This window comes from Neophocaena asiaeorientalis, unplaced genomic scaffold, assembly GCF_003031525.2.
Source record: "Neophocaena asiaeorientalis asiaeorientalis breed wild unplaced genomic scaffold, Neophocaena_asiaeorientalis_V1.1 scaffold342, whole genome shotgun sequence".
In the NCBI taxonomy this organism is placed as follows: Eukaryota; Metazoa; Chordata; class Mammalia; order Artiodactyla; family Phocoenidae; genus Neophocaena; species Neophocaena asiaeorientalis.
Genome location: NW_020174037.1, coordinates 1,632,567 through 1,648,291, shown reverse-complemented (window position 1 = coordinate 1,648,291; position 15,725 = coordinate 1,632,567). Strand labels below are relative to the sequence as shown.

General features: G+C 40.1%; 1 pseudogene; it reads right to left on the bottom strand.

Moving 5' to 3' along the window:
- Positions 1-1,543: 1,543 nt before the first annotated feature.
- On the bottom strand, positions 1,544-1,889 carry LOC112405328 (10 kDa heat shock protein, mitochondrial pseudogene; annotated as a pseudogene).
- Between the last annotated feature and the right edge of the window lie 13,836 nt (positions 1,890-15,725).

Here is a 15,725-nt window from a genome sequence, read left to right as displayed (position 1 = left end):
GAAATCAAGCAACAAGATTAGGAAAGTTTGGTAAAAAGAGACTAAAGACAGGCGAAAATGGAGGATATTCACAGTTCCAAACAAAATGTAGTGGAGGCTGAGGACACTAGGAGCAGGGAACTGGATGGGGAAAGATGCAGTAGAACCAGAACAGGCTGGGTGTCACCTCAACCTGTCAAAAAAGGATGTGGGGAATGGGTGAGTAGGAGAATTATGGTTACATTCAGAGAAATAGGAAACAAGAATGAGGAGCAGACTTGGGTAGAAAAAAACAAGTTTAGTTTGGCACAATTTTTATTTGATATGTCAACAGATCATGCGGACACCAGGAAACTGGAAATAACATAATGAGCTGCTACATAAGTAAGAGCCGCATGGGAGTAAGAACTACAGACTTGCATTGATTTTTTTTTTATCTGAATATTTGTCTGTTCGTTTTAATTCGTTTAACAAGGGCTTTTTGCTCTGTACCAGGCATTTTGCTGGATGTCAGAGGCCCTGCCCTAAATACTAAGTGTTCAAAATGTGGGGGAAATTGTAGTAAATCTCTACATTTCACTACTTATCAAGAAAGAATAGAGTTGCTAAGATACTTTTCATATGTGGTTTTCTAAGCAAGCACCTCTTGTTAGAGAAAGGCTTTTAGACCTCTAGCCAAACTAAAGAAAAAAAAGCAACCGCTGTGAATATTTATACTTTGATGTTTCAGTTTGTTCTTTCATAATTTTTATACATTTCTTTAGCTTTGTGAATTTAGGGGCAGAACTTGGATGTTATTTCCCAAAAGATTTTACAGTTTTAAAAGTCTTTAATTAGACTCCACAAAATATGTGTTTTGTCCTTGAACTTAAAAAAAAAATACTATAACATCTCTAACTCATATGTCTATGCCAGTATCATTCTGGGATATAATTAAGTTCATTATTAACACCAATATGGCAATAGTGAAAAGCATCAGAATTTTTTTTAAAAAAGATAAATCAAACATTTTGCTTTCCCTAAACATATTAATTCCAACAGAAGAGAATTAATCATCTCAGACTCTACGAGTAATCTGAAATTTGTTTCATTTCCAAACTGTGAAAATAAGCTGGATCCCCATCTGCCTAGAGCCTAAAGAATACTTCTTTTTTAATCTAAGGGAAATGATATCATCTCACAAAAAGACAAGTTCTATCTAAACGTTAACTGTGCTCACTATATGTGCTTCTGGTCAGTGCTTCAGTTATTTAATGAAATGGGCCAAACAGAAGCAAGTGGGCAATAAAATGAGGGAAGGCTTTGAATTGGTAACAGGGAGAGGCAAGATTTGGGGAAATTATGTGCGAAAATTAAAACCTGCCCTGACTTTTGGGAGCGGTTTACAAAGTTACATAATTATTGCAGATAAAACAAATCGAATTATAAAGTACTGCTTATCTATTAGAAAGCAAAAGTGGTCTAACTGTATGAATATCTGGAAAAGAGGGTTTTTTGTTTTTCGTTTGGATATCATTACTTTATTATAGAAGAAACAGGGAAATTATTTACATGATGAAAGATTTCAGAACTTCAGTGGCAGCTTCACGTGATGCCATTTCAATAGTGACTTATTTTGGTCGACGTAGTTTCCAAGAATGTCACCATCTATAAGTAAGAAATGATCCTTGTCGTCTAGAGCTACTTTGATGCCTCCATATTCTGGGAAAAGAACTTTCACTATCTGGTTGAATCTCTCCACCCTTTCCTTTAGAGCCTGATCTAACAGCTACTACCGTTGCTTGCAATACTTTTCCTTGTGATTTTTCTGGAAGCATAATGCCTCCTTTGGTTACAGTTTCGGCTGCACTTCTTTCAACTAATACTCGGTCAAATACGGGAAGAAACTTTCTAAATGCCTGTCCTACCATGACTCTGGTTGCCGCAGTTCGTACTGTTGCTCTTTGGCCGCCACCACAAAAGGGAGATCTGAAGTCTGACCCTCCGGCCACGTGAACTCGAGAAAAGACCTCCCAGCGCCCTCGCCCCCCGGCCCCTCCCCGCGAAAGGGGGCGGCTGCACCAGCGTGCGCCAAGGTTCGTTTCCTGGGCTCTGCTCAGGGCTCTGACTCGCGGACCGGTAGGCGGAAGAAAAGAGGAGGTTTTTCTAGGCTTTTCTAGGCCGCGGGCCGAGGTGAAAATACTTACCGTTAGCCCCCCTTCCGGAAATGGAAAAGAATTTTGACTAAACATATTTGAAGCATTTTGAGTACAAAAACATGTGAAACTAATTGTTATAAACCAGGTTTTTCAACCTCAATGCTATTGACATTTTGGGCTGAACAATTCTTAGTTGTCTTATGGGGTGTGTTATGGGATGTTTAACAGCATCCCTGGCCTCTACCCGCTAGATTACAGTAGCACGCACGCACACACCAATTGTGACAACCAAAAATGTCTCTAGACACTTTTGTCTTGGGGAGGCGGGAATCGCCTCTAGTTCAGAACTACTTTATAAATTTTTTGGCAGCATGTTCCTCTATTTGTACAAACATTATGGTTATGCATCTAATATTAATCATCAAGTTAATTCTACATAACCCTTCTTGGTCTCAGCTTGATCATCCATCCCATGGATCGAGTTGGCAACATCCCAAAACCCAGTACCACAAAGGTAATCCTAGCTCTTTCTTCTCTGCAATACTGCTTTCTATCCACTGATTGGCATGCCTTTCACTTTGGGAAGTCAAAAACGTTTTAAAAACCATGAAGAGTCCATGATGAGGAAGTTTCATATTAGAGGAGCCAACTACACTTCTATACTTTAGTATTCTGGTTAGGGATTTTCATTCTGAAGTTATTCTCATAGGGATTTGATAACTATGCCCTTTCCAGTTACAGTGTAGTAAAATATGACGTTTAAGACAAAATGTTAAATTTAATTTCTATTTATTTAATGGTCAGCATGATCAAGGAGGATTAACTAAAGAGCACAAATTGTCCTGAATTCAGTCAGTACCGTGAGATCCTGGCACATAAGATTTAAGTGATAAACCAATTCAATTATAAACTCAACTCTTTAGACTCTGTGTATCTAATAATACACACTGATATGGTGACTTGAAAAATATAACTTGGCTCACTTATTACTTGCACTTGAAATAAAATCTTTTTCTGTAAACATCACTTATACCTCTAATATGAACTTTTAAACTAAAAATATTCTCCATGTGTAACAAGTACAAATTTACCTACTTAAAATATCTGATGTTATGAAAAGGAATATCTCTAGTGTTCATCAGTATAAAGACTTCCAAAACTGCAGTCACCCACTGGTGCCATAGTTGCCAGGTGTCTATGGTTACTCGCACTCCAAGTTATAATTCATCTCTGTTCAAGAGTAACAGGTACCATTAAATCAAAGAATAAAAGAATTCTGGAAGTTGAATGGCCCCTTTAAAAAAAGTAACATGGATTGCAAGTCATATAAAACAGTTCAGGACAGCTTAAGCAAAGTGACGGATTTACTGAAAGGCTACCAGGGAATCAGCCATCAATCCCCAAAAAGAGCAAGAAGTTGGGCATTTCTGAGGCCAGCAGCAGTAGGTAGATGTGGGATACCCTCAGTTACTAATGATGGTCAATGTTAATATTGTTCAGTCTCTGTGTCCCCCTATTCGGTACTGCTAGGAAAGAGCCTGCCCTGGCCTGGGACAGATGTCCTCTTCTTGTTGATCAGCTCTGGAGGGATGCTAGGTCACATCCCTAGGTATCAGAGGCAATGTCTGAGAATGTAGGGAGCCACGCAGCCATCACAAGAAGTATCTATTACAATCATTTTCTTTAGACCATTTATTTCAGTGTAGGAAACTCAGAGCTAGAGAGAGATCACAAAGGCAGGCAGTGATAGACCGGGATTTGTTATTAACCTGTTACAGTCTTCCTACTGGGCTTTCTCTGGTCCCACACAACCCAAAATGTTCTCCTAAAGTTGCCTTTTACTGACAGATCCAGCATCCCCACAGCAATGAAAAGGCTACTGGATGAGAGCCAGAAAGACCTATTAGGAGTAAGGACTGTGGGTCAACAGCTAGGATTAAAGGAGTTTGTAGTTTCCAGCATAACCAGTTTGTTGAAGAGGCTGAAATCAGTGGGGCACAGTCAGGAAGTGGATCTAACATCCACCAGACAAAGCCCCCAACTATGATCCTATGTCAGATCTCCCCTTCCCATCCTTTAACTTTATCTCAGCAGATCCCATTACTTCCTCATCATTTAAGATACTAAAATATTAAGAGTCCAATCCAATTAAAATGTCAGTGTTGCATCTAATTCAGAGCTTTTCCCACTCCATCAGCTCAGGTCTGCCTGGCTCAGAGCCTTGCAGTGGGGGAAAGAGGCATGGGGTGGTCTTTCAACCTTTCCTCCTCTTCTGCCCCTTCCACCATCTGTGTCCTCCAGGGTCAAGGTAGTAGGTAGGGGAATTATAGAAAAGGAACAAAAGGCCTTCTAGTTCGCAGGGGTTTGTTATGGCTTCTGTTTTCCTTTCTGCTATCGATATTCTTCTTTATAGCAGGCTCCCAGTGCTGACTCATTCATGGGGTACATTTGCGGGCTCCACAATGATGCCATGGACCTCTGCATAGCAAGGTTTCCTGACACCTGCAGTTGTCAGGAACTGTGGATACCATCAGATGGCTAACCAAAAAGGTATATCCAACTCTGCATGTTGAGTTAAAACATTAAATATGTTTTTTTCCAGCCACTCAGCAAGCAGTTGGCCATGTGTTAGAATATGGGCAAATGAAAATGAAGAAATCTGTTTGACATGCCTCTGAAAACTAAATGAAGAAGAACAAAGTTGAAGGACTGATGCTACTCAGTCTTAAGACTTACTGTACATCTACAGTAATGAAGACAGTGTGGTACTGGTAAAAGAATAGACAAGCAGAAGGATGAAAACAATGTGCCTTCTCTTATTAAAGTGACTATGCCCTTGAGGTGGGCCCTTCTTTTTTTCTGCCTTGAGCTGGGGCATGCCCTGTGACCATGGGAGAAGGGTCAAGAAAATAGCTAATAACTGAAGGTAGCAGCTCTCTCAGACTTACTGCTATGTGAGAAAAAAATAATCCTTTATCTATTCAAACAGAGTCTGAATTGGCTTGGGGAAGAGAAGCACTGCTTTCCTCATACAGAGAGGAGTAGAAAAAGCACTCTAACCTTTTGAATTCCCTTCTGTGAATTTCCTTTAAAATTTTTAATTTCTTGGGCTGTTGGGAGTGAAGTTCACTGGACTAGTTGTTATCTTTAATTAAGTCCCACTTAGACAGCCTAGCTCCTCTCTTTACAGTGTGAAGGTAACATCTTTTGTCTTTGGACCTCTACCTGGAATTCCAAGATAATCCCAACTAACATCTTGTTACACCAAAAGACAGGCAAAGGAAAGAAATTTTAAAAACAAGGTCGATGAGTGAGGTTTAAAAGAAAATTCATGGACTTCCCTGGTGGCGCAGTGGTTGAGAGTCCGCCTACCGATGCAGGGGACACGGGTTCGTGCCCCAGTCCGGGAGGATCCCGCGTGCCGCGGGGCAGCTGGGCCCGTGAGCCATGGCCGCTGAGCCTGCGCGTCCAGAGCCTGTGCTCCACGGCGGGAGAGGCCACAGCAGTGACAGGCCCGCATACCACACACACACACACACACAAAAAAAAAAGCTAAAGAGAATATTTTTAATATTAGTCCAACTTCTTATAGGCATTATAATTATTTTAGAATGGGATAATTTCTCAAAGTGCTTAACCATGGAAATCTAATTTTTCCCCTCCAAACAGTTCACCAAACTGGAAATCCAGCTTGAGAACCCTGTAGAAAACTTTTCCTATCTCTACTATAATCAGCTGCACCATCAGGTTATTTAAAATGTTCATTTACTCAATAAATATGTATCTCATCTTTCAGATCATAACAGCAAAGTCTTTCCCTCCACCTCTTCAGCTACCTCTCTGTTAGGCTTAGCCAGCCAGAGCAACATATCAAATTATATTCTTGACTTTATACCAAGGAGTTCATCCGAGAAACTTTCTCATCTTGGGAGGTGGTGTACACTAGTGGTAACACAGAATGCACAGTCTTTAGTCAGACATTCTACTTATTGTGTAACCTTATAGAAAGCAGCTGCTAAATCTCTATAAGCCTGTGTCTTCCTCTTTAACCTAGGAAGAATAGTACTTATTTCACAGTGTCGTTTTCAAAGTTAAAAGAGCGTATCACAGATATAGAGAACAAACTAGTGGTTACCAGTTGGGGGAGGGGCAATATAAGAGTGAGGAAGTGGGAGGTACAAACTACTGGGTGTAAGATAGGCTGCTAGGATATATTGTACAACACAGGGAATATGACCAATATTTTGTAATAACTATAAGTGGAGTGTAACCTTTAAAAATTGTAAAAAAAATTTTTAAGGGAAAAAAACAAAAAGACCTGACCTGACAGATAAGCAGGACCTGAGGAAAAAACAATTCAGAGAGCATACATATGAATTGCTTAGCACAGTACCTGACACATGGTGCCTGCTTGATAAATTTTAGTTATGACTCTTCTCCTGTGATATTCAGATCTCTTAAGAGGAACTTAGAAGTTCCTTTCCTACTGCTTTCTTAACTTCTAAAGTTTAGAGATTACACTAATTTTAGAGACATAGTGGTTAAGAGTGCCGTTGCTAAAGCCAGATGTCCTGCATCAAATCCTGGCTCTGGGCCTTGCTCCATGAATTACCTTCTGCAAGTTTCTCCATGCCTCAGTTTTCTCATCTCTAAAATGGTGAAAATAATACACTGGACCTCATGGAGTTTTGTGAGGATTAAATATGTTAAGATATGTAAAGAACAGTGCCTAGCACATAGAAATCCCATCAATGTCAGTTATTATTACTCAGAATTTACTTACCCAACGTAAGTTCTTTAATTTTCTCTTATGAATAGAATTCAACCTGGACCTAATTTCATGGAAAATACCTACCACATAAAAGCATTCAAATTTGTGTTCTAGTGCATTGACCTAAATAATGAACAGAATGATCAGTGTGCAATAGAAAAAGGATGCAGAAGATGGCGCTGTGGGAAGACACTGAGTTAGCGTCTCCCCACCACTAGGGCACCTGCTGGCCGCTGGTGGGGGACCCTGACACCCAAAGAGACGGGAGGAACCCCCAAGTGAACCGGTAGGACGTGCGGGGACACAGGGGGGAGAAGTGGAAGCCAGACAGGATCAGCGCCCCTGAGGCCGGGGAGATCACGAGAGGAAGGCAGGAGGGGCCCTCTGGGAGGAGAGGAGAGGAGAGGAGCGGAGGAAGTTTGCCCCAACGACTCGGGCCCAGGGAGCCTGCTGAGCTCCCAGGCCAGTGGCCTGCCCTCCAAGGCTCCCCCTCCCCCTGGTCGCATTGGTCCTGGGGGCATAGGAAGGAGGCCAAGGGGAGTTCAGGAGAGGCAGGCGGGAGGGGCTCTCCGGGAGGAGCGGGAGAGAAGAGGCGGGCGATTGCTCCGCCCACTCTGGCACCGGGAGCCTGCTGAGTTCCCAGGCTGGTGCCCTGCCCTCCAAAGCCCCCTCCAGGCCTTGTGGGTCCTTGGAGGAATAGGAGGGAGGCCAGGGAGATCAGGTGAGGCAGGAGGGAGGAGCCAACTGGGAGGAGTGGGAGAGAAGAGGAGGGCGTTTGCCCCACCCACTCGGGCCTGGGGAGCCTGCTGAGCTCCCAGGCCAGTCCCCTGCCCTCCAAGGTCACCCCCCCACACACACATGGGTCCTGAGGGCATAGGAAGGAGGCTGAGGGGAGTTCAGGAGAGGCAGGCGAGAGGAGCCCTCCAGACCAGAGTAGCAGGAGAGGAGAGGAGGGCGTTTGCCCCACCCACATGAGCTCAGGAAGCCGGCTGGGCGACCAGGGGTGGGGGGCACGCCTGGGCCCCTTCTGTTCCTTGAGCCTAAGCCCCACCCCCCACGGCCCCCAGGACGTTTTGCAGTCCTGTGGGTCTTAAGCATTGGCCCCACCCACAGCCCAAACCTCACCCTTGCTTAGGCCCTGCCCTCCACAGCCAAGGCCTTTCCCCCCATCTTCATTTTACTATTGTGGTACTGTTGTACCTTCAGGTTGTTGATTCATCTATATTTTTATTTTTATATTCTTTCTAACATATCTGTTAGTTTCCTTGTCTAATTTTATTTTTTACTTTGTTATTCTCTTTTTTTTCTTTTTGTCACCACAGGTGGCTTGTGAGATCTTGGTTCACAAGCGGGGGGTTGAGCCAAAGCTACTGTGGTGGGAGCTCTGTATCAGAACCACTGGACTAACAGAGAACCTCAGACCCCAGGGAATATTTATCAGAGTGAGTTCTCACAGAGGTCCACATCTCAGCACCAAGAGCCAGCTCTACCCAACAGCCTACAAACTCCAGTGTTGGAAGCCTCAGGCCAAACAAGCTGTAAGACAGGAACACAACCCCACTCATTAAAAAAAAAAAAAAAATGAGATGGCAAAAAAAATATGTCACAGATGAAGGAGCAAGGTAAAAACCTACAAGACCAAATAAATGGAGAGGAAATAGGCAATCTACCTGAAAAAGAATTCAGAATAATGATAGTAAAGATGATCCAGAATCTTGGAAATAGAATGGAGGCACGGATTGAGAAAATACAAAAAACGTTTAACAAAGATCTAGAAGAACTAAAGAACAAACAAACAGAGATGAACAACAGAATAACTGAAATGAAAAATTCACTAGAAGCAATCAATAACAGAATAACTGAGGCAGAAAAACGAATAAGTGAGCTGGAAGACAAAATGGTGGAAATAAATGCCAAGGAGCAGGATAAAGAAAAAAGAATGAAAAGAATTGAAGACAATCTCAGAGACCTCTGGGACAACACTAAACACACCAACATTCAAATTATAGGGGTCCCAGAAGAAGAAGAGAAAAAGAAAGGGTCTGAGGAAATATTTGAAGAGATTATAGTTGAAAACTTCCCTAACATGGGAAAGGAAATAGTCACCCAAGTCCAGGAAGCACAGAGAGTCCCATGAAAGATAAACCCAAGGAAAAACACACCAAGACATATATTTATCAAACTAACAAAAATTAAATTCAAAGAAAAAATATTAAAAGCAGCAAGGGAAAAACAAAAAATAACATACAAAGAAATCCCCATGAGGTCATCAGCTGATTTTTCAGCAGAAACTCTGCAGGCCAGAAGGGAGTGGCAGGGTATACTTAAAGTGATGAAAGAGAAAAACCTACAACCAAGATTACTGTACCCAGCAAGGATCTCATTCAGATTCAGTGGAGAAATTAAAACCTTTACAGACAAGCAAAAGCTAAGAGAATTCAGCACCACCAAACCAGCTTTCCAACAAATGCTAAAGAAACTTCTCTAGACGGGAAACACAAGAGAAGAAAAAGACCTAGAAAAACAAACCCAAAACAATTAAGAAAATGGTAATAGGAACATACATATGGATAATAACCTTGCGTGTAAGTGGATTAAATGCCCCAACCAAAAGACAGAGACTGGCTGAATGGATACAAAAACAAGACCCATATATATGCTGTCTACAAGAGACCAACTTCAGACCTAGGGACACATACAGACTGAAGGTGAAGGGATGGAAAAAGATATTCCATGCAAATGGAAATCAAAAGAAAGCTGGGATAGCAATACTCGTATCCAATAAAATAGACTTTAAAATAAAGACTGTTACAAGAGATAAGGAAGGACACTACCTAATGATCAAAGGATCAATCCAAGAAGATATAACAATTATAAATGTTCATGCACCCAACGTAGGAGCACCTCAATACATAAGGCAAATGCTAACAACCATGAAAGGACAAATCAACAGTAACACAATAATAGTAGCAGACTTTTAACATGCCACTTACACCAATAGACAGATCATCCAAACAGAAAATAGGTAAGGAAATACAAACTTTAAATGACACAATAAGCCAGATAGATTTAATTGATATTTATAGAACATTCCACCCAAAAGTGGCAGAATACACTTTCTTCTCAAGTGCACATGGAACATTCTCCAGGATAGATCACATCTTGGGTCACAAATGAAGCCTCAGAAAACTTAAGAAAATTGAAATTGTATCAAGCATCTTTTCCGACCACAATGCCATGAGATTGGAAATCAATTACAGGAAAAAAAAACTGTAAAAAACACAGATACATGGAGGCTAAACAGTGCACTACTAAATAGCCAAGAGATCACTGAAGAAATCAAAGAAAAAAGAAAAAATACATAGAAACAGATGACAACGAAAACACGACGACCCAAAACCTATGGGATGCAGCAAAAGCAGTTCTAAGAGGGAAGTTTATAGCAATTCGATCTCACCTCAAGAAACAAGAAAAATCTCAAATAAAGAATCTAACCCTACACTTAAAACAACTAGAGAAAGAAGAACAAAAAACCCAAAGTCAGTAGAAGGAAAGAAATCATAAAAATCAGAGCAGAAATAAATGAAATAGTAACGAAGAAAACAATAGCAAAGATCAATAAAACTAAAAGCTCGTTCTTTGAGAAGATAAACAAAATTGATAAACCCTTAGCCAGACTCATTAAGAGAAAGAGGAGAGGATGCAAATCAATAAAATTAGAAATGAAAAAGGAGAAATCACAACTGACACCACAGAAATACAAAAGATTATAGGAGACTACTACAAATAACTATATGCCAGTAAAATGGACAACCACGAAGAAATGGACCAATTCTTGGAAAGGTACAATTTTCCAAGACTGAACCAGGAAGAATTAGAAAATATAAACAGACCTATCACAAGTAATGAAATTGAAACCGTAATGAAAAATCTTCCAACAAACAAAAGTCCAGGACCAGATGGCTTCACAGGCGAATTCTATAAAACATGTAGAGAAGAGCTAACACTGATCCTTCTCAAACTCTTCCAAACAACTGCAGAGGGAGAAACACTCCCAAATTCATTCTACAAAGCCACCATCACCCTGATACCAAAACCAGAAAAAGATATCACAAAAAAAGAAAATTATAGACCAATATCACTGATGAACGTAGATACAAAAATCCTGAACAAAATACTAGCAAACAGAATCCAACAACACATTAAAAGGATCATACACCATGATCAAGTGGGATTTATCCCAGGGATGCAAGGATTCTTCAAGGTAGGCAAATCAATGTGATACACCACATTAACATATTAAGGAATTAAACCCATATGATCATCTCAATAGATGCAGAAAAAACCTTTGACAAAATTCAACACCGATTTATGATAAAAACTCTCCAGAAAATGGGCATAGAGGGAAACTACCTCAACATGATAAATACCATGTATGACAAACCCACAACAGCATCATACTCAATGGTGAAAAACTGAAAGCCTTTCCACTAAGATCAGGAACAAGACAAGAATGTCCACTCTCACCACTCTTATTCAAGAAGTTTTGGAAGTCCTAGCTATAGCAGTCAGAGAAGAAAAATACAAATTGGAAAAGAAGAAGTAAAACTGTCAGTGTTTGCAGATGACATGATACTACACATAGAAAATCCTAAAGAGGCCACCAGAAAACTACTAGAGCTAATCAATTAATTTAGTAAGGTTGCAGGATACAAAATTAATGCACAGAAATTTCTGGCATTCCTATACACCAACAATGAAAAATCAGAAAGAGAAATTAAGGAAACAATCCCATTTACCATTGCAACAAAAAGAATAAAATACCTAGGAATAAACCTGCTTGAGGAGGTGAAAGACTTGTACTCAGAAAACTATAAAACACTGATGAAAGAAATTAAAGATGACATAAACAGATGGAGACATATACCATGTTCTTGGATTGAAAGAATCAATATTATGAAAATGAATATATTACCCAAAGCAATCTACAGATTCAATGCAATCCCTATCAAACTACCAATGGCATTCTTCACAGAATTAGAACAAAAAAATTTACAATTCATATTCATATTACAAACACAAAAGACCCTGAATAGCCAAAACAATCTTGAGAAAGAAAAACGGAGTTGGAGGAATCACGCTCCCTGACTTCAAAGCTACAGTAATCAAGACAATAGGGTACTGGCACAAAAACAGAAATATAGATCAGTGGTACAGGATAGAATGCCCAGAGATAAACCCACACACATATGGTCACCTAATTTACAACCAGGGAGGCAAGAACATGCAATGGAGAAAGGACAGCCTCTTCAACAAGTGGTGCTGGGAAAACTGGACAGCTCCACGTAAAAGAATGAGATCAGGACACTACCTGACACCATACACAAAAATAAACTCCAACTGGATTAAAAACCTAAATGTAAGACCAAACACTATAAAACTCTTTGACATAAACCACAGCAAGATCTTTTTTGACGCACCTCGTAGAGTAACGGAAATAAAAACAAAAATAAACAAATGGGACTTAAAAGCTTTTGCACAGCAAAGGAAACCACAAACAAGACAAAAAGACAACCCTCAGAATGGGAGAAATATTTGCAAATGAAACAGCAGACAAAGGATTAATCTCCAAAATATACAAACAGCTCATGGAGCTCAATATCAAAAAAACAAACCATCCAATTAAAAAATAGGCGGAAGACCTAAATAGACATTTCACCAAGGAAGACATATAGATGGGCAAGAGGCACATGAAAGATGCTCAACATCACTATTTATTAGAGAAATGCAAATCAAAACTACAATGAGGTATCACCCTCACGCTGGTCAGAATGGCTATTGTCAAAAAATCTAGAAACTATGCTGGATAGTGTGTGGTGAAAAGATAATCTAAAAAGAAAAAAAGTACTGATGAACCTAGTTGCAGGGCAGGGATAAAGATGTAGACATAGGGAATGGACTTGAGGACATGAGGTGGGAGGGGTAAGCTGGGGCGAAGTGAGAGTAGCATCGACATATATACACTACTGAATGTAAAATAGATAGCTAGTGGGAAGCAGCAGCATCGCACAGGGAGATCAGCTCAGTGCTTTGTGATGACCTAGAGGGCTGGGATAGGGAGGATGGGAGGGAGGCTCAAGAGGGAGGGGATATGGGGACATGTGTATGCATATGGCTGATTCACTTTGGTGTACAACAGAATCTAACACAGTATTGTGAAGCAATTATACTCCAATAAAGATCTATTAAAAAAAAAGGATGAAGACTTACTAAAGTTCACTAAAATTGTCTTTAGCATTCCAACTGCCTCTTCCAGTTATAGGCATTTCTCCTTTATTTGTCTCCCTTTTGGTTTTGTGTTCTGTTTTTTCTTCTTATTTCCTTCTCTTTAGCACTATACCTGGTAATAATGTGTGCCCAAATAACAATAATGCTTCCCTGAATACATGAAGGTGATGCTATTAAGATCTATTAAAAAAAAAGGATGAAGACTTACTAAAGTTCACTAAAATTGTCTTTAGCATTCCAACTGCCTCTTCCAGTTATAGGCATTTCTCCTTTATTTGTCTCCCTTTTGGTTTTGTGTTCTGTTTTTTCTTCTTATTTCCTTCTCTTTAGCACTATACCTGGTAATAATGTGTGCCCAAATAACAATAATGCTTCCCTGAATACATGAAGGTGATGCTATTGCTTTGACCAAAGGTGTGTTCTTGAGGTCTTCTAGGAGACCCCTTAGCACATTCTCTCAGCCAGAAATCATCTACATTGAAATCTACTAGTTCAGTTCAGAAAAGTCTTTGGCAGGGCCTCCAATCCTCTAAATTCACCTTTGACATCCCAAAGTGAAAAAAAAGAAGAAGAAGGGTTAGCCAGGACATATTCTAAAGAAGAGCTGGGAACATTCCCTACCAGACGGAGGTTAGGACAACTGGGCCAACAGTTGTTGCAAATCCATAACCAGGAGAGAGGCTGAGGATAAAATTAGATGCAGGGATATTGAGACTAGCTAATTAGAGTAATTGGCAAGTTTGGTCAGTCAGATTGTAACTGAGACTAAGAAATCCAACCTGAGGACCGGATGAGGTTTAGTCAGCAGGCTTAAGCAGGAACAAAGTCAAACGTTACCAGAGCAAAAATGTCAGGAGAAAAAAGTCAAGCCAATGAAGCAAGGAACACCTGGGTGACAAGGTATGGCTGACTAACACTTGGTGTTAACCAAGTGTTAACACTTGGCAGGAACCAAACAAAAATTTCTCCCAGATGGGTGAAGAGTTGCGCCAAAAAGGACTTGCTATTCAAAAGACACCTTCTCGGAAAAAGCTCTAACTAAAAAAGAAAAAAATAGATAAATAGGATCACACTAAAATTAAGAACTTCCAATTATCAAAGGCACTATTAAGAGAATAAAAAGGCAAGCACAAAGTGCAAGATACTTGCTATTTGTGTTTATCTCCAACACAGGACTCTTACCCAGAAAATATAAAGAACTCGTATAAATAGATAAGTAAAAGACAACTAGTATCTTTTAAGTTCAGTACAAAACTGAGCAAAAACTTGAACAGGTAATTTACAAAAGAGGATATCCAAATAACCAATAAACATATGCAGAATGCTCAACTTCAGTCGTCATCACAGAAATGCAAATTACAACTACAACAAGATACCACCATCTGCTCATTAAAATGGCTAAAATGAAAAAAAAGAAATAATACCAACTGCTGCTGAAGATGTTAAGCAGCTTGAACTCTCTTACACTGCTGGTAAGAGGATAAATTGACACAACCCTTTGGACAGCTGGTGGTATGTGCTAAAAGTGAACACAGATAGCCTCAGACCCAGCAATTCCATTCCTAAGAGATCATATGTTTACCAAAAGACATGTACAGAAATGTTCATAGAGGCATTATTTAAAATAGCCCAAACTGAAAATAACCCAAATGTTCATCAGAAGTAATATTAATGAATACAATTAATAAATTGTGTTATATACTTACAATATATATACATATATAATAATATATTTGCAATGAGAAGTATGAAATACTGCTACCTGCATCAACATCAACGAATCTCAAATATAATGTTGAGAGAAAGAAACCAGAGATTAAAAAAAAGAAGACATTCTGCATGATTCCATGTATATGGTGTTTAAAAACAGGTAAAACTAATCTACAGAGTTAGAAGTCAGGACTGTGGATGCTCTTCGAGGTGGGGGAGAGGGCTTCTGGAGTTTTGGTTCTGTTTTACGATGTTGGTGTGTTCACTGTGAAAATACATAGAGTTGCACTGGTATGATTTGTGCACTTTTTATACATGTTTTATACTTCAAAAAATTTCAGTTAAAGAGGAGTAATGACACCTTCTAACAAATTTACTAGGTAGCTTAGGGCTTGGTAGGCAGTCTGGCCCTCACTAGGTTTTCTGTCTCTCCAGAAGAAGCCCAATCTCTGTGGGAGTAGCATGGTAAGCCAGGGTATAAAAGCCTATCCTAATTCATGTTAAGTTTTTGGAGTCCAGTCAAAGGCATTGTTATGTCATCAGCTCCATCAGAGGTTTCTTCTGGAATCCTGAGACACAAAAGTTAAGCTGTATGCAATTCTCTTAGTTCCATACTCTTCTTTTTCTAAAGAATTCCTTCCAGAGCAGATGAGGTTAATAACAATCATCCTGGAGTTAATCATTAGGTGCCAGTAATCAGGCCTTAAGAATGATCGGGGGCTTCCCTGGTGGCTCAGATGGTTAAAAATCCACCTGTCAATGAAGGGGACACAGGTTCAAGCCCTGGTCCGGGAAGATCCCACATGCTGCGGAGCAACTAAGTCCGTGCGCCACAACTA